The sequence below is a fragment of the Dama dama genome, chromosome 1, assembly GCF_033118175.1.
Source record: "Dama dama isolate Ldn47 chromosome 1, ASM3311817v1, whole genome shotgun sequence".
NCBI classification, from domain to species: Eukaryota; Metazoa; Chordata; class Mammalia; order Artiodactyla; family Cervidae; genus Dama; species Dama dama.
Window position 1 is genome coordinate 20,031,635 of NC_083681.1, and position 24,648 is coordinate 20,056,282.

Consider the following 24,648-nt stretch of genomic DNA (forward strand, 5'->3'; position numbering starts at 1 on the left):
AAGTGACCAGATGAGAGTGTGGGGTGCAGGGATCTGCCTGCAGCGTTTTCTTTGCACCTGTCCATGTGCAGGCATCTCTCAGCTCTCCTCTGGGGCCTTCTCAGGAGCCTGTCTTCTTCCTTCTGGCTGCATGTGCTGGAGAGTGGCTGGGGGAGGCTCTGGGCTGGGTAAAAGGCTTCAGACATGCCTTTGATATTTAAGCTGGGAGACCTCAGACAAGTCATTTTACCTCTCTGCACTTCTGTTCCCTTGTTTCTAAAACGAAGGGATTATTACTCTGAAATCTTGATGGGGAAATTTACTTTGCTCTGAATGCCCCTGGCTCCAGAGATGATGTCAGATATGGTTTTCCTGTATTTTAATTTTATATTATTAAAAAAGTACCCTGGCACATTAAAAATTGAAATAAAATCCAGTTATAAAATATTATACTATAAATATATAAAATTTAATACATTAAATGTTAATAAAAACATAATGATGATATTGCATATTTACATATGTAAAATTATATGTGTGTATATAAACACATGCATGCACACAATATGCATATTTTAGAGTATTAGTGCAGCTATACTATCTTTCTTAGCTCACATCTGAAAGTCATCTTAGAATTTTGGATAATTTTTGACATCATTGCAGATAAGTAAATCTGTGGGGAAAGCCAAAATAAATACTACTGCCACCTCATCCTCTTTTTTTTTTTAATATTAATAGTACAACCTAATTGGAATCTATATAAACCATATGTTCTGAGTATGTAGGGTAGGACAGGAGACTTTCACACAGACAAGTGTTCGCATGAAATGGATCATGGCCTGAAGACATTCCTGGGGCCAAATGTGGAGATTGTGAGGGAGCCGCTCAGTATATTAATTGTACAGTAGCTATCATTTGTCAGGTGTAGTGCTTCTTATGTACATCATCTCTAACCTATATACAAACTTACCAGGTATGTTTATTTTTCAGGTGAGGAAACTAGCTCAGACACTTTTGGCGATGTGCCCATAGTCACCAAGCCAGTGCACCAGGAGTTGGAATGCAAAGTAAATTTGCTGGGAAAGCTAGTTCTTCCTTCCTAGTTACCCTGCTGCTCACAGTAATCCTAGTACATGTGACATGAACTACATACCTTCACCTGCCTGAAAGTTCTGGGGGGTGTAGAAACTCCATCTTCATCTGGGAGAGGAAGTTGCAATGATTCTTAGATATGATTTATATAGGGACACAATGCTTAGATATGATTATATAAAGGACACAGTGATGATTCTCTATTCTGGCCCTTATAAAATATTGTGCTCTTAGCCCAATAGTTGCAATATGTGTAACACATATCTAGTTTATTTATTACTTTGTTTGGTAGTTATTTATTGTTTATATGCTCAGCATATGGCAGCCCCCTACTCTAGCTCTAGGATTTCTGCCAGAAAGGTCATATTTTCCCCTGGCCTTCTCCATTTGATCACCATTGTCTAGTCCAAGGTTGGACACTGATCCAAGCAGGGCCTGCCCAAGTAGCCTGCTTGCTTATCCACAGTCAACTGGCCCACGTTTGGGAATCTGACTGGGTCTGGGCCACAAAGTTTTTTTTCCCAGTGTTTTTTAATAAGAATCAGAAAAAGTCAGTCTCTGAGGTCTAGAGCTTTAAGACCTACAACTCTGGGGCTGTTGTTGCCCATGCTTTCCTCCACACTGGTCCATACTGAGAGACAAGAGATGGAATGAAGCAGGGGCTCAGAGGGAAACAGAGACTAGAGGATGAGAGGAATCCAGGTGATGCAGGTGCTGCTCCTTTGAGTTGTTATTCAGGTCTCAGCATTCCTGGATTACGTGCCGTGAGACACCTCATAGACATTTTGGCCTAAATTATTTCTGGTTGAAGAGCCTCTTGATGAGGTGACAGAGGAGAGTAAAAAAGCTGGCTTGAAACTCAACATTAAAATTACTAAGATAATGGCATCTGGTCCCATCACTTCATGGCAAATAGATGGGGAGAAAGTGGAAGCAGTGGCAGATTTTATTTTCTTGGACTCCAAAATCACTTGGATGTTGACTTCAGGCATGAAATTAAAAGATGTTTGCTCCTTGGAAGGAAAGTTATGACAAACCTAGATAGTGTATTAAAAAGCAGAGACATCACTTTGTTGACCAAGGTACGTATAGTCAAAGCTATGGCTTTTCCAGTAGTCATGTACAGATGTGAGTTGGACCATAAAGAAGGCTGAGCACCGAAGAACTGATGCTTTTAAAATGTGGTGCTGGAGAAGACTCTTGAGATTCCCCTGGAGAACAAGGAGATCAAACCAGCCAATCCTAAAGGAAATCAACTCTGAACATGCATTGGAAGGACTGATGCTGAAGCTGAAGCTGCAACACTTTGGCCACCTGCTGGGAAGAGCTGACTCATTGGAAAAGACCCTGATGTTGGGAAAGATTGAAGGCAAAAGAAGGAGGGAGCAACAGAGGATGAGATGATTAGATAACATCACCGACTCAATGGATATGAATTTGAGCAAACTCAGGGAGATAGTGAAGGACAGGGAAGCCTTGTGTGCTTCAGCCCCTGGGGTCACTGAGTCAGAAATTACTTAGAGATTGAACAGCAACACAACATTTCTTCTTGAGTTTCTGTCTCTTGTAAACAAAACAGCTCTCACTTCGTAACTTAAAAAAGACTAACCCTCATAGTTGATGTGTTGAGTACTACGCTAATGAGTCCAACAGTTTGCATTTCATTGAGACACCCTGTTCCACATTGGTTAATTTCTCTCTGTTTCTCAGCTTATTGTTTGTAAATTGTCACTTTTATTTTTCCAAAAAATTTCAGCTTCGGACCTAACAGGTAATATGCTTCAGAACCAGACTTTCAAACCATGAAGTCGTAAAGTAAAAGTGTGCTCGGCAAGTCTCTTGAATGATAATGAAAATATTCTGTGCTTTGTTCTCCAGTTTTGCTTCTTTCTCTCCCACCTTCAATTTGGTGTTCCGACTGCTGCACCTGTTTTCTAAGCTCAGAGCTTTGCCTCCGATTATGGCTCTCAAGAAGCTCCATCTACCCTGTGATTGTAATATACTGATGATGTCTAATACCCTATATCCCACTAATTCATTAGCTTCTTCTTCCCTTTTCCATTTCTGGGCCCTGGGTCAACTGGGAACTTATTTGAATTAGGACTCAGCTATGTGTACTTTTGGAGATAAGAGAAAGCATTCAAAAGTACATGGTAGGAATAAATGTAGAAAAAATAATAATAGGTTCAAAAAAATAAAAAATTAAAATTAAAAGAAAAAAAAAAAAAAAGGAAAATTCCACAGAACTGCAAAAGCCCAACATAGAGGCAGAGGTTTATAACAACAATAAAAAAATGTGACTGAGAAAAAAAAAAATCCTCAAAAGCTTAATTAGATTTCATAGTGCCAGAAAAATCAACAACTACAATGGGGCTGGGCCGGGGGGAGAAAAAGAAAAAGAAAAAAGTAAAAAAAAAATCCAAAAGAATCTACAGAACAAGTCAAAATATAAGAATAATAAATGTTTTTCTTGAGTCACTGCTGTCAGAGTCCTTTCCCTCACTGGGAGTCACGGTCCACCTCACCTCCCTAGGATGCCCTCCAACACAGTGCTGATCTCTGGACCTGCTGTGGGGGCAGCTCAGACTCTAACCTGGTCCTTCTCCTGTGTGTTCTTGCCTCCAATGTCCACAGCTATCAGAACTAGTGCGTTTTCTTTTGTGGGAGCTCTCAATGACTGTTTATATATTCCATAGACACAGAATCTGCCTAGTTGATTGGATTTAACCTTCAGCTTGTACAGCTGGTGGGAAGGTTTTGGGTCTTCTTCCTTAGCCACTCTGCCCCTGGGTTTCAATTGTGGTTTTATTTCCACCTCTGCATGTGGGTCATCCACGAGGGTTTGCTCCTGAGGCAGCCCTGGAAGACTTGGGTTTGCCCCTGTGAGGGCCAGGTGTGGAGGTGGTGCAGCTGCTTGAATTGCAGGGGTTCTGACAGCATTAGGTACGCAGGAGAGTTGATAGCTAGGGCAGCAGGAAATATGGTGCTCTAAAAGGGTATGCAAACCAGTATTGGCCAATACACTCCAGTATTCTTGCCTAGAGAGCCCCACTGACAGAGAAGACTGGCAGAGCACAGTCCACAGGGTCACAAAGAGTCCGACAAGACCAAAGCAACCCTGTGTGCATAGATGCAAGACATTTTTTGCCTGTGGCAGACCTGTCCCAGTGAGCGTTGAGTATGAAGATGGTGCAGCTGCTTGGCTTGTGGGGATCCTCGCAGCACCAAGTGTGCAGGGACATGGACTGCCTCCACTGCAGGAGTTATGGCCCTCAACCCAATCAAATAGTGGGGAGAAGACCTAAACAGACATTTCTCCAAAGAAGACATACAGATGGCTAACAAACACATGAAAAGATGCTCAACTCGCTCATTATTAGAAAAATGCAAATCAAAACTACAATGAGATATCACCTCACACTGGTCAGAGTCTACATCAAAGAGTCTACAAACAATAAATGCTGGAGAGGGTGTGGAGAAAAGGGAATGCTCTTGCACTGCTGGTGGGAATGTAAGTTGATACAGCCACTATGGATAACAGTTTGGAGATTCCTTAAAAAACTAAGAGTAAAACCACCATATGATCCAGCAATCCCACTACTAGGCATGTACCCCTAGGGAACCAAAACTGAAAGAGACACATGTATTCCATTTTTCATTGCAGCACCATTTACAATAGCTAGAACATGGAAGCAACCTAGATGTCCATTGATAGATGAATGGATAAAGACATTGTGGTATATATACACAGTGGAATATTATCAGCCATAAAAAGGAGTGCATTTGAGTTAGTTCTAATGAGGTGGATGAACCTAGAGCCTATTATACAGAGTGAAGTAAGTCAGAATGAGAAAGATAAATATTGTATTCTAACACATATATATGGAATCTAGAAAAATGGTACTGAAGAATTTATTTACAGGGCAGCAATGGAGAAACAGACATAGAGAATAGACTTATGGACATGGGGAGAGATTACTTCGCCAACAAAGGTCTGTCTAGTCAAGGCTATGGTTTTTCCAGTGGTCATGTATGGATGTGAGAGTTGGACTATAAAGAAAGCTGAGTGCCGAAGAATTGATGCTTTTAAACTTGGTGTTGGAGAAGACTCTTGAGAGCCCCTTGGACGGCAAGGAGACCCAACCATTCCATCCTAAAGGAGATCAGTCCTGGGTGTTCATTGGAAGGACTGATATTGAAGCTGAAACTCCAATACTTTGGCCACCTGATGTGAAGAGCTGACTCATTTGAAAAGACCCTGATGCTGGGAAAGATTGAAGGCATGTGGAGAAGGGGATGACAGAGGATGAGATGGTTGGATGACATCACTGACTTGATGGACATGGGTTTGGGTGGACTCCGGGGTTGGTGATGGACAGGGAGGCCTGGTGTGCTGCAGTTCATGGGGTTGCAAAGAGTCGGACATGACTGAGAAACTGAACTGAACTGAACTGAATGGGGAGAGGAGAGGAGAGGGTGAGATGTATGGAAGGAGTTACATGGAAGCTTACATTACCATAGGTAAAAGAGATAGCCAATGGGAATTTGCTGTATGTCCCAGGAAACTCTGACAGGGACTCTGTATCAACCTAGAGGGGTGGGATGGGGAGGGAGATGGGAGGGAGGTTCAAAAGGGAGGAGGTATATGTGTACCAATGGCTGATTCATGTTGAGGTTTGACAGAAAACAGCAAAATTCTATAAAGCAATTATCTTTCAATTAAAAAATATGGTAGGATCAGCTAAAATTCATCATCACTACTTTTGATCAGAGCTTAATAATAAAAAAGCATTAGTGCTTGAGTGAGCACTGAATGGTTGTTCTGCAAAACAAAAATAAGTAGCTAATCACTTCTGTATCCTGTATAACAACACTTGGCTATTACCATTGAAAATTGCCACTGGGGTGGAGGAGTAGCAGTGTAATGAGACTGGCTACCTGGCCCCTTGAAGACGCAACTCTTGTTGGCTTCAGACAGTCATTATGTGGAATGGGCATAGATGGACAGCACAGCGTTTATTTATGGGGCTGTGCCTAAAATTGGGTGTGGGAGTCTTCTATCAAGGGACATGCCCCAGGGCACCCACAAAGGCCTTCTCTTTGTAGACTGGAGGTTTTAGGGATTTGCTGAATGCTCTGTGCCAATGCAGTCTTTATGTAAACAGATCGCTGGTTATTTCTCAGGCATTTTGAAGAGGTGCTGTGCATCATAATGCAGCATTGGTTGCTGTTATTTTCAAGTGATGGAAGTAGAAGTAGAGTTGGAAGAGGAGCATAGCACGGACTGGGCAGAAGTGAGAGACTGTGGTTCACAGGACAGCACACTGATCAATGGGCAGAAAAGAACAGGGACCCCCTTAGCTTATGAACAATGTAACTTTCTCAATTGTGTGTTTGAATGGAGAAGGCTAGGGCCAACTGGCTCCTTAGCTCAACCCAAGTCTAGCCTCATCTTTGCTCCTACAATTTCCCATCATATGTTTTATTTTTCAGTTACATTGTTCCCTGAAGAATGGGGAAGATTACATACACTTGATACCCTCTGTCTCTTTCTAGAAACTCAATTGTTTGAGGGCCAGTCCAAATGTCACTTCCTTATCATATCTTCCATGATTCCTGCAAGCAGTTCTTCCTCAGAAGTTCCTGATGTAAATATCATTCCTATTTATCATTTATTCCGTCTTGCCATTTATTATTTTTTTTTTCATTTATTTTTATTAGTTGGAGGCTAATTACTTCACAACATTGCAGTGGGTTTTGTCATACATTGACATGAATCAGCCATGGAGTTACATGTATTCCCCATCCCGATCCCCCCTCCCCCTTTTAGATAGATGATATCATTCCATATGTGTTTTTCTGTGACTCACCTTTTCTTCACTATTTTGCTTTTGATATTCACTTATATTGATGTAGCTACAGTTTATTTATTATAATTTGCTGCTGAAGAATAGTCTGTAGTATTACTTTGCCACAGTTTTTCTGTTCCCTTGGTGGTATATACATTTGAGTTGCTTTCATTTGGTTGCTTTTTATATATGTTACTGCTATGTCTTCTGGCGCACATGTGCAAGTGTGTTTAGGATATGTTTCTAAAGATGTCATTGCGGTTCATAGTCTTTCCAGGTTTAAAGATAATATGCTTCTCAAGTGGCACAGTGGTAAAAGAATCCACCTGCCGATGCAGGAGGCTCAAGAGACCCAGGTTTGATCCCTGGGTTGGGAAGATCCTCTGGAGTAGGAAACAGCAACCCACTCCAGTATTCTTGCCTGGAAAATTCCATGGACAGAAGAGCCTGGTGGGCTACAGTCCATGGGGTTGCAAAGAGTTGGACTTGATTGAGCACACATGCAGGCAATTAAACGATTTTACAAAGGGATTGAATTCAATTGCAGTCTCACCCAACAGTGTATGAGGGTTCCCATTGTCCTTCATCTGTACCAAAATCGATACTATTAGAGTTAAATTTTTGCCTTCTGATGGTGTAAATTTGCTTTTTATTGCTGTTAAAACTTGCATTTTCCTTATTACTGACAATGTTGACTTATTTTTTTATGTCTATGATCAATTTAGGACAGACTTTTCAGTTTTTCAATTGAATTATGGCTTATTGATATCCATCAACTTACTATAGATTCAGGATGCTAATCCTGTATTGGTTACATTTGTTGCAACTCTTCTTCCCCCTAGTGTGTTGCTTGTCTTACTTTTTTAGCTTTTAAGTAGCATCTTTTGCTTAACATAACTTTCACCTTTGTCATAGTAAAATACAGCAATAATTTTCTTTGTGATTTTTATGTCTTGCCTAACTTCATAGAGATATTCTTCTCTGCTGCTGAAAATTATGAAGTTTTGTATTTCATACTTAGGTTTATAATCTACCTAAAACTAAATTTTGTGTTATGGAAGGAAGAAGGAATCAGACTTCTTTTTCTGTATGGATAACCAATTGTAGGAATGCCAGTTTTAAAATAGTCCCTCTTTTGCTGCTAACTTGGCAGGGCCACCTCTTTCATTAGGTTGCTATATGTGAATGGTTCTCTTTCTGAGTTGTCTGCTTTGTCCATTGGTCTATTTGTCTGTTCAAGCACCAATGCCATAATGATTCTATCACTATAACTTTACAATAACTTTTGGCATTTTCAAACAGTGTGTTTTCCTCCTCCTCCTTTCTCAGGACTGTTTTGGACTTTTGTTTCTTGTTTTAGATTTGGATTATTAGCATCCACTGCAGATGGTGACTGCAGCCATGAAATTAAAAGACACTTGCTCTTTGGAGGAAAAGCTATGACCAACCTAGACAGCATTTAAAAAAGCAGAGACATTACTTTTCCAACAAAGCTCTGTCTAGTCAAAGCTTTGGTTTTTCCAGTAGTCATGTATGGATATGAGAGTTGGACTATAAAGAAAGTGAAGAACTGATGCTTCTGAACTGTGGTTTTAGGGAAGACTCTTGAGAGTCCCTTGGACAGCAAAGAGATCCAACCAGTCCATCCTAAAGGAAATCAGTCCTGAATATTCATTGGAAGGACTGATGCTGAAGCTGAAACTCCAATACTTTGGCCACCTGATACAAAGAACCAACTCATTTGAAAAGACCCTGACGCTGGGAAAGATTGAAGGAGGGAGGAGAAGGGGATGACAGAGGATGAGAAGGTTGGATGGCATCACCGACTTAAGGGATATGAGTCTGAGTAACTCCAGGAGTTGGTGGACAGGGAGGCCTGGCATGCAGAATTCCATGGGGTCACAAAGAGTCGGACATGACTGAGCAACTGAACTGAACTGAATTGAGCAGATTAGCATCCATAAAACAAAGCAAAAATAAAACAAATATTAGCATATTGATTAGAGTTACACTGAAGCTATAGATTAACTTGGAAAAACTGATATGATATTGAAGTTAACATTAACTTATGAATAATAAATTAAGTAGGAAGCACTGACTTATTAATGATCAATTCATTCTTTCATTCAACAGATATTTACTTTGTATCTACAGGGTGCTAGACTCTATTCCAGGTTATATTCTAGGAATTAAACAAATGATAACAAGTCTCTACCTTCATAATTATAATTTACCTGGACAATCTCCACCCCCCATTTTGTACCTTTTATGACTGCAAAAGGAAGGGTTAGCAGCTAATCTGTAACACAGACTATTCAGCGAAGAGAGGAAAAGAAACAAAAAGAATGAGATGACCTGGTCAAATCTCCTTGTAAACATCTTGAAGAGCCCTTATATGTGAACTGCTTTTAGCAGGATATGCCTTTGGTTCATGGTAAACAAGCCAGTTATTCGTAGAGTTATGGGGTATGGCTCAGTGGAAAATGTTAGTATTAGCTATGTAATTTTTGGTGTACAAATAGAGATGCTACACAATAGGACTGTGTAACACAATTTTGAACTGTGGTGTTGGAGAAGACTCTTGAGAGTCCCTTGGACTGCAAGGAGATCCAACCAGTCCATCCTAAAGGAGATCAGTCCTGGGTGTTCACTGGAAGGACTGACATATATTGAAGCTGAAACTCCAATACTTTGGCCACCCGATGTGAAGAACTGACTCATTGGAAAAGACCCTGATGCTGGGAAAGATTGAGGGCAGGAGGAGAAGGGGATGACAGAGGATGAGATGGTTGGATAGCATCACCGACTCAATGGACATGGGTTTGGGTGAACTCGGGGAGTTGGTGATGGACAGGGAGGCCTGGCATGCTGTGGTCCATGGGGTTGCAAGGAGTCAGACACGACCGAGCGACTGAACTGAACTGAACTGAACACAATAGGAATCACTGCCCTTTATGTAAGTGATGTTCAGCGTATATCATGGGAGAACTCAGCCTAACTGACCAGAGAGATTTCTGTCATGATATAGTGAGGAAAGAACTGGGAAGCTGTGATAACAGGGTCAAAATTACCCATGATCTACCTGCTTCTTGTGGCTACCTTTATTCTTTGAATTAATAATAGAATCTGATACTATGTAAGGTCTCATTTTTGTGAATTTGATTTGACAAACTGACATTCTGTGTCATTACAATGTCTCCCCATTTTCTTACTGTAGGGAAATAGGGTGATACTCATGGCTATCTATGTTGCTCCTGATTTTATGTATATGGATATCTAATGTTTCTTAATTTAGAATGTTTTCTATATGTTTTTGGTAGGTAGTCTTGAGATGTTAAAATTTTCTTCAGTTTTTCCCTTTTTTCATACTTACGAATGAGTGTTGAATTTCATTGAATGACTTTTCTCCATTGAGATGATGAAATATATTTTACTTTTAATCTGTTAATATGGTGAATTATTAGTTGTTAAATTTAAATTTCATTCCTGGAAAAGCCTATAATTAGTCATGATGCATGGACTAGTCAAGGTTCTCCAGAGAAATAGAGCCAATAGATTACACATAGATAGATAGATACGCTGCTGCTGCTGCTGCTGCTAAGTCGCTTAGTCGTGTCCGACTCTGTGCGACCCCATAGCCGGCAGCCCACCAGGCTCCCCTGTCCCTGGGATTCTCCAGGCAAGAACACTGGAGTGGGTTGCCATTTCCTTCTCCAATGCATGCAAGTGAAAAGTGAAAGTGAAGTCGCTCAGTCGTGTCTGATTCTTAGCAACCCCACGGACTGCAGCCTACCAGGCTCCTCCGTCCATGGGATTTTCCAGGCAAGAGTGCTGGAGTGGGGTGCCATTGCCTTTTCCAGATAGATATGGGTGAGATTTATTATAGAAACTGGCTCACAGAAGCCAATGAAGGCTCAAGAATCCTGTAATCTGCTGTCTGCAAGCTGGAAAAGTAGAAAAGTTAGTGGTGTGATTCAGTTTACAAAGGTTTGTGAACCAGGGGAGTCAATGGTGTAAAGCTTGGAGTCTCGAGGTCCAAGAACTAGGAACTCTAAATTCAGAGGGTAGAAAAAGACAGACCTCCCAGCTCAAAAAGAGAGGGGAAGAGAAAATTGGCCTTTCCTTCACCTTCTAGTTCCATCTGGGCCCTCAGTGCCCACATTGTGAAGGGTGAGTCTCTTCACTCTACTGAATCAGATGCTAATCTCCTCCAGAAACACCTTCACAGACACATCTAGAAATAATGTTTCACCACCTTTCTGGGATCCCTTATCCTAGTCAATTTGACACATGCAATTAACCATTATAATGTATATCTTTTATATACAGTGTCGGATTCACTTTGTACTGTTTTTTTAAGATACATGTTTAGCAGGTAAGTTGACCTATCCTTTTTCTTGTACTTGTCTGATTTTGGTAGCAAGATCGTATATTCTTGTATATTTGAATTAAGGGATATTCTTTATTTTTTTTCCCTTGGAGAGGTTTTAAGGTATTGAAATTCTATTTATCTTTCTTTGTGGGAAGAGGATTAACTATTAATGCAGCTTCTTTAATGATTGTGGGCTTTTTATTTCTTCATGAGTCACTTGTAACAGTGGTAAGTTTCTTTTTTCCTAGATATTTGTCAATTTTATATGTTTTAAAGCTGAAGTTTATATGTTATCTTTAAAATTTTCTGCTCTGTTTGTAGCATAACCTTCTCTTCATTTTTGCTATTATAAATGGAAAAACAACAAAAAAAAAGGAAAAATGAGACAAGTGCTCAGGGCTGGTGCACTGGGAAGACCCAGAGGGATGGGATGGAGAGGGAGGCGGGAGGGGGGATCAGGATGGGGAACACATGTAAATCCATGGCTGATTCATGTCAATGTAGTGGCAAAAACCACTACAATATTGTAAAGTAATTAGCCTCCAACTAATAAAAATAAATGGAAAAAAAGGGGCATTTTTGCTATTGTATATTTGTGCCTTCACTCCTTTTTACTCACTTAGTTTAACCACAATTTTAAGTTTTATTTATTTACTATTTATTTTAGTTGGAGAATAATTACAATATTGTGATGGTTTTTGCTAACATCAACATGAATTGGCCACATATATTCATATGTCCCCCACAATCTTGAAGCCCTATTCCATCTCCCTCCCCATCATATCCCTCTGGTTTGTCCCTGAGCACTGGCTTTGGGTACCCTGCTTCATACATCAAACTTGCACTTGGTCATCTGCTTTACATATGGTAATATACATGTTACAATCACATTCTCTTAAATCATTCCACCCTTGCCTTCTCCCACTGAGTCCAAAATCTGTTTTTTACATCTGTGTCTCCTTTGCTGCCCTGCATGTAGTATTGTTTTTACTGTCTTTCTAACTTCCATATATATGTGTTAATACACAGTATTTGTCTTTCTCTTTCTGACCTAAGAATTTTAACTTTTAATTTGTATTCTCAGAGAGGTATCTTTTGGCTTTCTTTGTTTTTTATATTGTATCTGTGTTTCCTTTATTGTTTGTTTCAGCTCATACATTTATTATTTATTTTTCTTTATTTTCCTTGGGCCTTTTCCATGTTGTTTTTTATTGAAATAAAAGGATATTTATTAAAAGTATAGTTGGTTGATTTGTCCATTTCTGTGAGATTCTAATCAGATATTTCAGAAAACACCAGGATGTATGCTTAATAGATACCAGAATGTCTCATTTAGAAAAAATGTACTGTTTAAAATTGTTTTCTGAGATAGACATTCAACTTTAAAATGTTTTGCATTTTTCTCATAAAAACATACAAAACTATAAATTTTTAAATATTTTAGAATTCCAAAGATTTGATATGTATTACTATTACTTTTAATTCTAAATATATTTTAATTTCCATTATTTCTTCTTTGACTCACCCATTATTTAGAAATACTCTAATTTTCAATCATTGTTGTTGCTATATAGTCACTCAGTCATGTCTGACTCTTTGCGACCCATGGACAGTAGCACGCCAGGCTTCCCTTTCCTTCACCATCTCCTGGAGTTTGCTCAAACTCATGTCCATTAGGTCAGTGATGCCACCCAGCCATCTCATCCTCTGTTGTCTCCTTCTCCTCCTGCCTTCAATTTTTCCCAGCACCAGGGTCTTTTCCAATGAGTTGACTCTTCACATCAGGTGGCCAAAGTATTGGAGCTTCAGGTGTAGCATCAGTCCTTCCAATGAATATTCAGGGTTGATTTCCCTTAGGAATGACTGGTTTGATCTCCTTGCAGTCCAAGGGACTCTCAAGAGTCTTCTCCAATACCATAATTCAAAAGGATCAATTCTTCAGAGTTCAGTCTTCTTTATGGTGCAACTCTCACATACATACATGACTACTAGAAAAACCATAGCTTTGAATATATGGACATTTGCTGGCAAGTAATGTCTCTGCTTTTTAATATACTATATAGATTAGTCATAGCTTTTCTTCCAAGGAGCAAGTATCTTTTAATTTCATGGCTGCATTCACCATGTGCAGTGAATTTAGAGCCCAAGAAAATAGTCTGTCACTGTTTCCATTGTTTCCCCATCTAATTTGTCAGGAAGTGATGGGACCAGATGCCATGATCTTGGTTTTCTGAATGTTGAGTTTTAAGCCAGCTTTTTCACTCTCATCAGGAGACTCTTCAGTTCCTCTTTGCTTTCTGCCATAAGGGTGGTGTCATCTGCATATCTGAGGTTATTGATATTTCTCCCGGCATTCTTGATTCCAGCTTGTGCTTCATCCAGAGAGGCATTTTGCATGATGTACCCTGAATGTAAGTTAAACAAGAAGGTTGACAATATACAGCCTTAATGTACTCCTTTCCCAGGTTTATACCAGTTCATTTTTCCATGTCCGGTTCTAACTGTTGCTTCTTGAACTGCATACAGATTTCTCAGGAGGCAGGTAAGGTGGTCTGATATTCCCAGATCATTAAGAATTTTCTAGTTTGTTGTGATCCACACAGTAAAAGGCTTTGGCGTAGTCAATAAAGCAGAAATAGATGTTTTTCTGGAACTCTTTTGCTTTTTTGATGCCAATGGATGTTGGCAATTTGATGTCTGATTTCTCTGTCTTTTCTAAATCCAGCTTGAACATCTGGACATTCTCACTTCATGTACGTTTGAAGCCTGGCTTGGAGAATTTTGAGCATTACTTTGCTAGCGTGTGAAGTGAGTCCAATTGTGCAGTAGTTTGAACGTTCTTTGGCATTGCCATTCTTTGGAATTGGATTGAAAAGTGAACTTTTCCAGTCCTGTGGCCACTGCTGAGTTTTCAAAATTTTCTGGCATATTGAGTGCAGCAATTTAACAGCATCATCTTTTAGGATTTAAAATAGCTCAACTGGAATTCCATCACCTCCACTAGCTTTTTTCGTAGTGGTGCATCCTAAGGCCCACTTGGTTTCACATTCCAGGATGTCTGGCTCTAGGTGAGTGATCACACCATCATGGTTATCTGGGTCATGAAGATCTTTTTTTATATAGTTCTTCTGTGTATTCTTGCCACCTCTTCTTTTTATCTTCTGCTTCTGTTAGGTCCATACTGTTTCCGTCCTTTTGTGGCCGTCTTTGCATGAAATGTTACCTTAGTATCTCTAATTTTCTTGAGGAAATCGCTAGTCTTTCCCGTTCTATTTTTTTCCTCTATTTCTTTGCATTGTTCACTTAAGAAGGCTTTCTTGTCTCTCCTTGCTGTTCTTTGGAACTCTGTTCAGGTGGGTATATTGTTCCTTTTCTCCTTTGCCTTTTGCTTCTTTTCTCAGCTATTTGTAAAACTTCCTCAGGTAACCATTTTGCCTTTCTTTTTCTTGGGGATGGTTTTGATTACTGCCTCCTGTACAATGTTATGAACCTTCATCCATAGTTCTCCAGGCACTCTATTAGATCTGATTCCTTAAATCTCTTTGTTACTTCCACTGTGTAATTGTGAGAGATTAGGTCATACCAGTTCAGTTCAGTTCAGTCACTCAGTTGTGTCCAACTCTTTGTGACCTGATGGACTGCAGCATGCCAGACTTTCCTGACCATCACCAACTCCTGGAGCCTACTGAAACTCATGTCCATTCATAAGAGGCTTAAATTATTTTAACATTGACTTTAACAGTTTTGGCCAGAGGACATGCTCTGTGTGATATGGATAATTTGGAATTTGTTGAGACCTATTTTATTTGAGTTGAGACTTTACTTACTTGTTGACACATTTTTTTAATGGTCAATGGACCTTGAGGATAATACGTTTTTTAATTTTTAGATGTATGACACTGTAAATATCCTTCAAACCAAGCTTTAATTTTTGTCTGACTACTAATAAATGAGAGAAGAATGCTGAAACCTCCTTGTGTGACCATAAATTTATACATTTATTGCTCCTCTATTAATTTTTATATCTTTTGAAGCTATTTTTTTTGGTACATATGATCCTTATTGATTGAAAATTTTTATCATTAATCAATGACCATCTGTCTTTTGTCTGAATTTTGTCTTAAAATTTGACTTTCTGATTTTCTATCAGAAAATTATGACTTTCTTTTGATTACTAATATATTTATTATATTTTTATTCTTTCCATATTTGTATGTTTTTACTGAAATATAGCTGATTTATCATATTATGTTACTTTCAGATGTACCACACAGTGATTAAATATTTTTATAGATTATACTCCATTTAAAGTTATTACAAAATATTGCCTATATTCTCTGTACTGTACAGTATATCCTTGTTGCTTATGTTGTACATAATAGTGTGTGCTTGTTAATCCCCTACCCTATCTTGGCTCTCCCACCTTTCATCTCCCCACTGGAAACCACTAGTTTGTTCTTATATCTGTGAGTCTGTTTCTGTTTTGTTATATTCATTCATTTTATTTTTTATTATTTAAACATTAAAAAAAATTAATTTATTTATTGTAATTGGAGGATAATTACCTTACCCTGTTGTGGTGGCTTTTGCCATACATCAACATGAATCAGCCATGGATGTACACGTGTCCCACCATCCTGAACCCCCTTCCCATTTCCCTCTCCACCCCATCCCCCTGGGTTGTCCCAGAGCACCAACTTTGAGTACTCTATTTCATGTGTCAAACTTGCACTGGTCATCTATTTTACATATGGTAATATACATGTTTCAATGCTATTGTCTCATATTGTCCCACCCTCGCCTTCTCCCACATAGTCCGAAAGTCTGTTCTTTACATCTGTGTCTCTTTTGCTGTCTTGCATATAGGGTCATCGTTACCGTCTTATATATACATATATATAAACATATATATGTATATATATATATCTCAAACTTATAGCTTGTTCCTATATCTGTGAGTCATTTCTGTTTTGTTATATTCATTTGTTTTATTTAAGATACCACAAATAATTTGATTTGTGGTTTCCATGTGGTTTATATATGTTGATGTATAATTATATATGCTTATTTTTAACCTGGTAGTCAAAGTTTAATTTCAAACATATTCTGAAAGATGTACATTTTTTATTCCTATCCATCTGTTTTCTGTTTCTGATGTCATATTTACATTTTGATATTTATCTTTTCACTGTTTATTGTAGTTATACTTGATTTTACAGTGTTGTATCTTCTAATTTTTGTACTTTCTTAGTTAAATGGTAGATCCACAGCCATTAACCATTACTATATACTTGTCTTTAGTAGTGGTATTTTCGTTTCCTATAGATTTTTTTTTCTTTTTAAAAATTTTGTTGGCGTATAGTTTCTTTACAATGCTGTGTTAGTTTCTACTCTACAGCAAAGTGAATCAGCTATATGTGTATATATATATATATACTGTGTATATATACACATATCCCTTCTTTTTTGGATTTCCTTCACATATAGGTCACCACAGAGCAGAGTTCTCTGTGCTACACAGTAGGTTCTTGTTAATTACCTATACTATACATAGTATCAATAGTGTATTTACATAGGGATTTACATATGTAAATCCCAATCTCCCAATTCATCCTACCCTCCTTACCCCATTATTACATGCATTTATTTTTTATATCTGTGTCTCTATTTCTATTTTGTAGATAAAATTGTTTATACCAGTTTTCTTAGATTACATATATATTAGTTAATTGTTTTCTCTTTTGGACTTACTTCACTCTGTATAAGAACATCTAGGTCTATCCACTTCTGTACAAATAATCCAATTTTGTTTCTGTTTTTGGCTAAATAATATTCTGTTGTTTATATGTACCACATCTTTGTCCATTCCTTTGCTGATAGATGTTTAGGTTGTTTCCATGTCCTGGCTATTGTAAATAGTGCTGCAATGAACATCGGGGTGCATGTGTCTTTTTGAATTATCATTTTCATTGAGTATGTGCCAAGGAGTGAGATTGCTGGGTCACAGAATAGTTCTATGTTTAGTTTTTTAAGGAAACTCCATCCTGTTCTCCATAGTGGCTGAATCAGGTTACTTTCCTTCCAACAGTGGAAGAGTGTTCCAATAATTAGTATTTATTAGTAACTGGAGAAGGGAATGGCAACCCACTCCAGTATTCTTGCCTGGAGAATTCCATGGACACAGAAGAGCCTGGTGGGCTACAGTCCATGAGGTTGCAAAGAGTTGGACATGACTGAACTACTAACACACACACAGAGTAATTAGTAATGTTGAGCATCTTCTCATGTGTTTGTTGGCCATCTCTGTGTTTTCTTTAGAGAAATGTCTATTTAGATTTTCCACCCAGTTTTTGATTGGGTAAGTGGTTTTTGATCTTGAGCTGCATGAGCTGTTTGTATATTTTGGAGATTAATCCTTTGCCAGTTGCTTCATTTGCAAATATTTCCTCCCATTCTGAAGGCTGTCTTTTCAACTTTTTATGGTTTCCTTTGCTATTAAAAGCTGTTAAATTTAATTAATTCCAATTTGTTAATTTTTGCTTTTATTTTCATAAGTCTAGGAGATGGGTCAAAGAGGATCTTGCCACGACTTTATGTCAGAGTTTTCTGCCTATGTTTTCCTCTAAGAGTTTCATAGTTTCTGCATTGTCTCTTGTAACTACTTTTTAATTTCTAATTTTATTGATTTGAGTCTTTTCCATTTTTTTCTTGATGAGTCTCACTAATGGTTTATCAATTTTGTTTCTTAATATCTTTTCAAAGTGTTAGCTTTTAGTTTTATTGATTTATTTTCATTTATTTATTTATTTTTCTTCATTTATTTTTCATTTATTTCTGCTCTGATCTTTATGATTTCTTTCCCCCTATTATCTTTGAGTTTTTTTGTTCTTTTGCTAGTTGCTTTAGGTGTAAAATTAGGTTTCTTTTATGTCTTTTCTGTTTCTTGAGGTAGGATTCTATTGCTATAAACTTCCCTCTTAGAACTGCTTTGCTGCATCCCATATGTTTGGGTCATCATCATCATTTTTTCGTTGTCATTTGTCTCTAGGTATTTTTTGATTCCTTCTTTGACCTCTTCGGTGATCCACTGGTTATTTAGTAACATAATGTTTAGCTTCTAAGTGTTTGTGTTTTAGAGTTTACTCTCCTGTTATTGATTTGTAATCTCATAGTGTTGTAGCCAGAAAAGATGCTTATACTTGATATGATTTCAATTTGGTTAAATTTGTCTTGATTTGTGACCCAAGATGTGATCTCTCCTGGACAATGTTCCATTTGTACTTGAGAAAGACTTATATCCTGCTACTTTTAGATGGAATGTCCTATAAATATCAATTAGGTCCATCATGTGGTATAAAGTGTTATTTAAGGCTTGCATTTCCTTGATTTTTTGTCTCAATAATCTGACCATTGTTGTAAGTGTGGTGTTAAAGTCCTACGCTATTATTGTGTTACTATCAATTTCCCATCTTTTATGTCTGTTAACATTTGCCTTATCTATTGAGATGCACTTATTTTAGGTGCATAAATATTTACAATTGTTACATATTCCTGGATTGATTCCTTAATCATTGTATAGTGTCCTTCCTTGTCTCTTGTAATAGTCTTTATTTTAAAGTCTCCTTTCTCTGATATGAGAGTTGCTACTCCAACTTTATTCAGACTTCCGTTTGCATGATTATCTTTTTCCATCCCTTCACTTTCAGTCTGGCTGTGTCCCTAGGTCTGAAGTGAATCTCTTGTAGACAGCATGTATGCAGGTTCTTGTTTTTGTATCTTCCATCAGCTAATCTATGTATTTTGGTTGGAACACTTAATTCATTTACATTTAAAGTAATTATTGATATAGTTGTTTCTTTTAGCATTTTCATAATTCATTTGGTTTGTAGGTCTTTTCCTTTTCTTGTGTTTCCTGCCTAAATAAGTCCCTTTAGCATTTCTTCTAAAGCTGGTTTTGTGGTGCTAAATTCACTAAAATATGCTTGTTGGTAAAACTTTTGATTTCTCCATCAACTGGAATAAAATCCTTGCTAGTTAGAATAATACTGGATGTAGTTTTTCTTTTCATTACTTTAAGTATATCCTGCCACTCCCTTGTGGCCTGCAGAATTTCTACTGAAATATTGGCTCTTAATTTTATGGGGATCCCCTTGTATGTTACTAATTACTTTTCCCATGCTGCTTTTAAATTTTTCTTTGTGTTCATTTTTGTTGTTGTTGTTGTTAGTTTGACTAAAATGTGTCTTGGCTTGTTTCTCCTTGAGTTTATCTTATACGGGTCTCTTTGCACTTCCTCTACTTGACTATTTCCTTTCCCATGTTAGAGAAATTTTTGACTATAAGCTCTTCACATATTTTCTCAGATCTTTTCTCTCTCTCTTCTGCTTCTAGAACCTTTATAATTTGAATTTTGCAGCATTTCACATTGTCCCAGAAGTCTCTTAAACTGTCCTTAATTTTTTTCATTCTTTTTTCTTTATTCTGCTCTTCAGTAGTTATTTCCACCATTCTACCTTCCAGTTCATTTATCCATTTTCCTGCCACCATTATTATGCTATTTATTCCTTCTAGAATATTTTTAATTTCAGTAATTGTATTGTTTATCACTGTTTCCTTATTCTTTATTTCTTCTAGATCCTTGTAAAATGTTTCTTGCATTTTCTCCATTCAATTTTTGAGATTTTGAATCATCTTTACTATGATTACTCTGAATTCTTTTTCAGATAATTTTTCTATTTGCTCTTTGTTTATTTGGTCTTGTGGATTTCTATCTTGCTCCTTCATCTGGAAATAAAATCCTCAATTATTTTGGAGCTCAAGAAAATAAAATCTGTCAATGTTTGCACTTTTTCTCCTTTTACTTTCCATGAAGTGGTAGGACTGATGCATGGTCTTAGCTTTTTTGTTTTTTTTTTTTTTAATTCTGAATTTGTGCTTAAAAAAATAACAACTATTTTTTAATTGAAGGATAATTGCTTTACAGAATTTTGCTGTTTTCTGTCAAACCTCAACATGAATCAGCCATAGGTATACATATATCCACTTCCTTTTTAAACTCCCTCCCATCTCTCTCCCCATTACAGCCCTCTAGGTTGATACAGAGCTCCTGTTTGGAAATAAGCCATACAGCAAATTCCCATTGGCTATCTATTTTACATATGGTAATGTAAATTTCCATGTTACTCCTTCCATATGTTTCACCCTCTCCTCCCCTCTCCCCATATCCATAAGTCCATTCTCTGTATCTGCTTCTCCATTGCTGCCCTCTAATTAAATTCTTCAGTACCATTTTTATCGATCCGATATATACACATTAGAATACTGTATTTATCTTTCTATTTCTGACTTATTTCACTCACTATAATAGGTTCTAGGTTCATACACCTCCTTGGAACTGACTCAAATGCATTCCTTTTTATGGCTGAGTAATATTCCGTTGTGTATATGTACCACAACTTCTTTATCCATTCATCTGTTGATGGACATCTAGGATGTTTCCATGTTCTAGCTATTGTAAATAGTGCTGCAATGGACAATGGGATACAAGTGTCTCTTTCAATTTTGGTTTCCTCAGGGTATATGCCTAGGAGTGGGATTGCCGGATCATATGGTGGTTTTATTCCTGTTTTTTTAAGGAATCTCCATACCATCTTCCATAGTGGTTGTATCAACTTACATTCCCACCAAAAGTGGGAATGTAAGCATTCCCTTACATGAGCATTCCTTTTTCTTCACACCCTCTCCAGTGTTTATTGATTGTAAGCTTTTTGATGATGGCCATTCTGATATGTGATATCAATATGAGGTGATATCTCATTGTAGTTTTGACTTGCATTTCTCTAATAATGAGCAATGTTGAGCATCTTTTCATGTGTTTGTTAGCCATCTGTACGTCTTTTTGGAGAAATGTCTGTTTAGGTCTTTTCCCCATTTTTTGGTTAGGTGGTTTGTTTTTCTGGTGTTGAGTTGTATGAGCTGCTTGTATATTTTGGAAATTAATCCTTTGTCAGTTGTTTCATTTGCTATTATTTTCTCCCACTCTGAGGGTTGTCTTTTCATCTTGCTTATAGTTTCCTTTGCTGTGCAAAAGATTTTAAGTTTAGCCAGGTCCCACTTATTTACTTTGTTTTTATTTCCATTACTCTGAGGGGTGGGCCATAGAGGGTCTTGCTTTGATTTATGTCATCGAGTGTTCTGCCTATACTTTCCTCTAAAATTTTAGAGTTTCTTGTCTTAAATTTCAGCCTTTAATCCATTTTGAGCTCATCTTTGTGTATGGTGTGAGAAAGTGTTCTAATTTCATTCTTTTACATGTAGCTGTCCAGTTTTCCCAGCACCATTTGTGAAGAGGCTCTTTTTGCCCCATTGTATATTCTTGCCTCCTTTGTCAAAAATAAGATACCCATAGGTGCATGGGTTTATTTCTGGGCTTTCTATCTTGTTCCATTGGTCTATATTTCTGTTTTTCTGCTAGTACCATACTGTCTTGATGACTGTTGCTTTGTAGTATAATCTGAAGTCAGGAAGGTTGATTCCTCCAACTTCATTCTTCTTTCTCAAGACTGCTTTGGCTATTTGGGGTGTTTTGTGCTTCCACATGAATTGTGAAATTTTTTGTTCTAGTTCTTTGAAAAATGTCATTGGTAATTTGATAGGGATCGCATTGAATCTTTAGATTGCATTTGGTAGTATAGTCATTTTCACAATATTGATTCTCCCCACCCAGGAGTATGGGATATTTCTCCCTCTGTTTATGTCATCTTTGATGTCTTTCATTACTGTCTTATAATTTTCTGTGTAGGGTTCTTTTGTCTCCTTAGGTAAATTTATTCCTAGATATTTAACTCTTTCTGTTGCAATGGTGAATGTGATTGATTCCTTAATTTCTCTTTCTGATTTTTCATTGTTAGTACATAGAAATGCAGGTGATTTCTGTGTTTTGACTTTGTATCCTGCAATTTTGCTAAATTCACTGTTTAACTCTAGTAATTTTCTGATAGTATTGTTAGGGTTTCCATGTACAATATCATGTCATCTGCATACAGTGACAGCTTTACTTCTTCTTTTCCGATCTGGATTCCTTTTATTTCTTTTCCTTCTCTGATTGTTGTAGCTACACCTTCCAGAGCTTTGTTGAATAAGTGGTGAAACTGGACACCCTTGTCTTGTTCATCATCTTAGAGGGAAAGCTTTCACTTTCTCATTACTGAGAATAATGTTTGCTATAGGCTTATCATATATGGCCTTTACCATGTTGAGGTAGGTTATTTCTACACCCATTTTTTGAAGGGTTTTAACCATAAATGGGTGCTGAATTTTGTCAAAGGCTTTTTCTGAATCTATTGAGATTATCATATGGTTTTCATATTTCAGTTTGTTAATATAGTGTATCACATAGTTAGATTTGTGTATATTGAAGAATCCTTGCATCCTGGAATAAACCCAACTTGATCAAGGTGTATGAGCTTTTTGAAGTGTTGCTGAATTCTCTTTGCTAAAATTCTGTTGAGGATATTTGCATCTATCCTCATCAATGATATTGGCCTGTAGTTTTCTTTTTTGTGTGTTGTCTTTGTCTGGTTTTGGTATTAGGGTGATGGTGGCCTCATAGAATGAGTTGGGAAGTGTCCCTTCCTCTGCAATTTTTTGAAAGAGTTTTAGAGGGAGAGGCATTAGCTCTTCTCTAAATATTTGATAGAATTCTCCTGTGAGGTCATCTGGTCCTGGACTTTTGATTTTGGGGAGATTTTTGATCACTGTTTCAATTTCAGTGCTTGTAATTGGGTTGTGCATAATTTCTATTTCTTCCTGGTTTAGTATTGGAAGATTGAACTTTTCTAAGAATCTGTCCATTTCTTCCAGGTTATCCATTTTATTGCCATATAGTTGCTCATAATAGACTCTTATAATCTTTTGTATTTCTGCATTGTCTGTTGGCAATTTCTCCTTTTTCATTTCTAATTTTGTTGATTTGACTCTTCTTTTTTTGACTCATCTTTTTTTCTTGATGAGTCTGGCTAAAAGTTTGTCAATTTTGTTTATCTTCTTAAAGAAGTGGCTTTTAGTTTTATTAATCTTTACTATTGTTTCTTTCATTTCTTTTTCATTTATTTCTGCTTGGATCTTTATGATTTCTTTCCTTCTACTAATTTTTCTAGTTGTTTTAGGTGTAAAGTTAGGTTGTTTATTCGATGTTTTTCTTGTTTATTGAGGTATGATTGTATTGCTATAAACTTCCCTCTGAGAACTGCTTTTGCTGCATCCCATAGGTTTTGAGTTGTCATGTTTTCATAGTCATTTGTTTCTAGAAATTTTTTTATTTACCTTTTGATTTCTTCAGTAACCTGTTGGTTATTTAGAAACATATTGTTTAATCTCCATGCGTTTGTGTGTGTGTGTGGTTTTTAACAGTTTTTTTTCTTGTAATTGATATCTAGTCTCATATCATTGTGGTCAGAGATGATGCTTGATATGATTTCAATTTTCTTAAATTTACTGAGGTTTGATTTGTGACCCAAGATGTGGTCTATCCTGGAGAATGTTCCATGTGCACTTGAGAAGAAGATGTATTCTGCATTTGGATGGAATGTCCTGACGATATCAATGAGATCCGTCTCATCTAATGTATCATTTAAGACTTGTGTTTCCTTACTAATTTTCTGATTTGATGATCTGTCCATTGGTGTGAGTGGGGTGTTAAATATTGTCAACACACTATTATTGTGTTACTGTCAATTTCTCCTTTCATGTCTGTTAGTGTTTGTCTTATGTATTGAGGTGCTCCTATGTTGGTTGCATAGATATTTACAATTGGTATGTCTTCCTCTTGGATTGATCCCTTGATCATTATGTAATATCCTTCCTTATCTCTTATAATATTCTTTATTTTAAGGTCTATTTTTTTGGATGTGAGGATTGCTACTCCAGCTTTCTTTTGCTTGCCATTTGCATGGAATATATTTTTCCATCCCCTCACTTTCAGTCTATTTGTGTTTTTAGGTCTGAAGTGAGTTTCTTGTAGACAGCATATATATGGGTCTTATTTTTGTATCCATTCAACCAGCCTGTGTCTTTTGATTGGAGCATATAATCCATTTACATTTAAAGTAATTACTGGTATCAATAATATATATGTTCCTATCGCCATTTTCTTCATTGTTTGGGGTTGATTTTGTAGATCTTTTTCTTCTCTTGTATTTCTTGACTATATGATCTTAGTTTTTTGAATGTTCATTTTCAAACCAGTTTCTTCACTCTCCTCTTTCACCTTCATCAAGAGACTCTTTAGTTACTCTTCACTTTCTGCCATTAGAGTGGTATTGTCTGCATATCTGAGACTGTTGATATTTCTCCCAG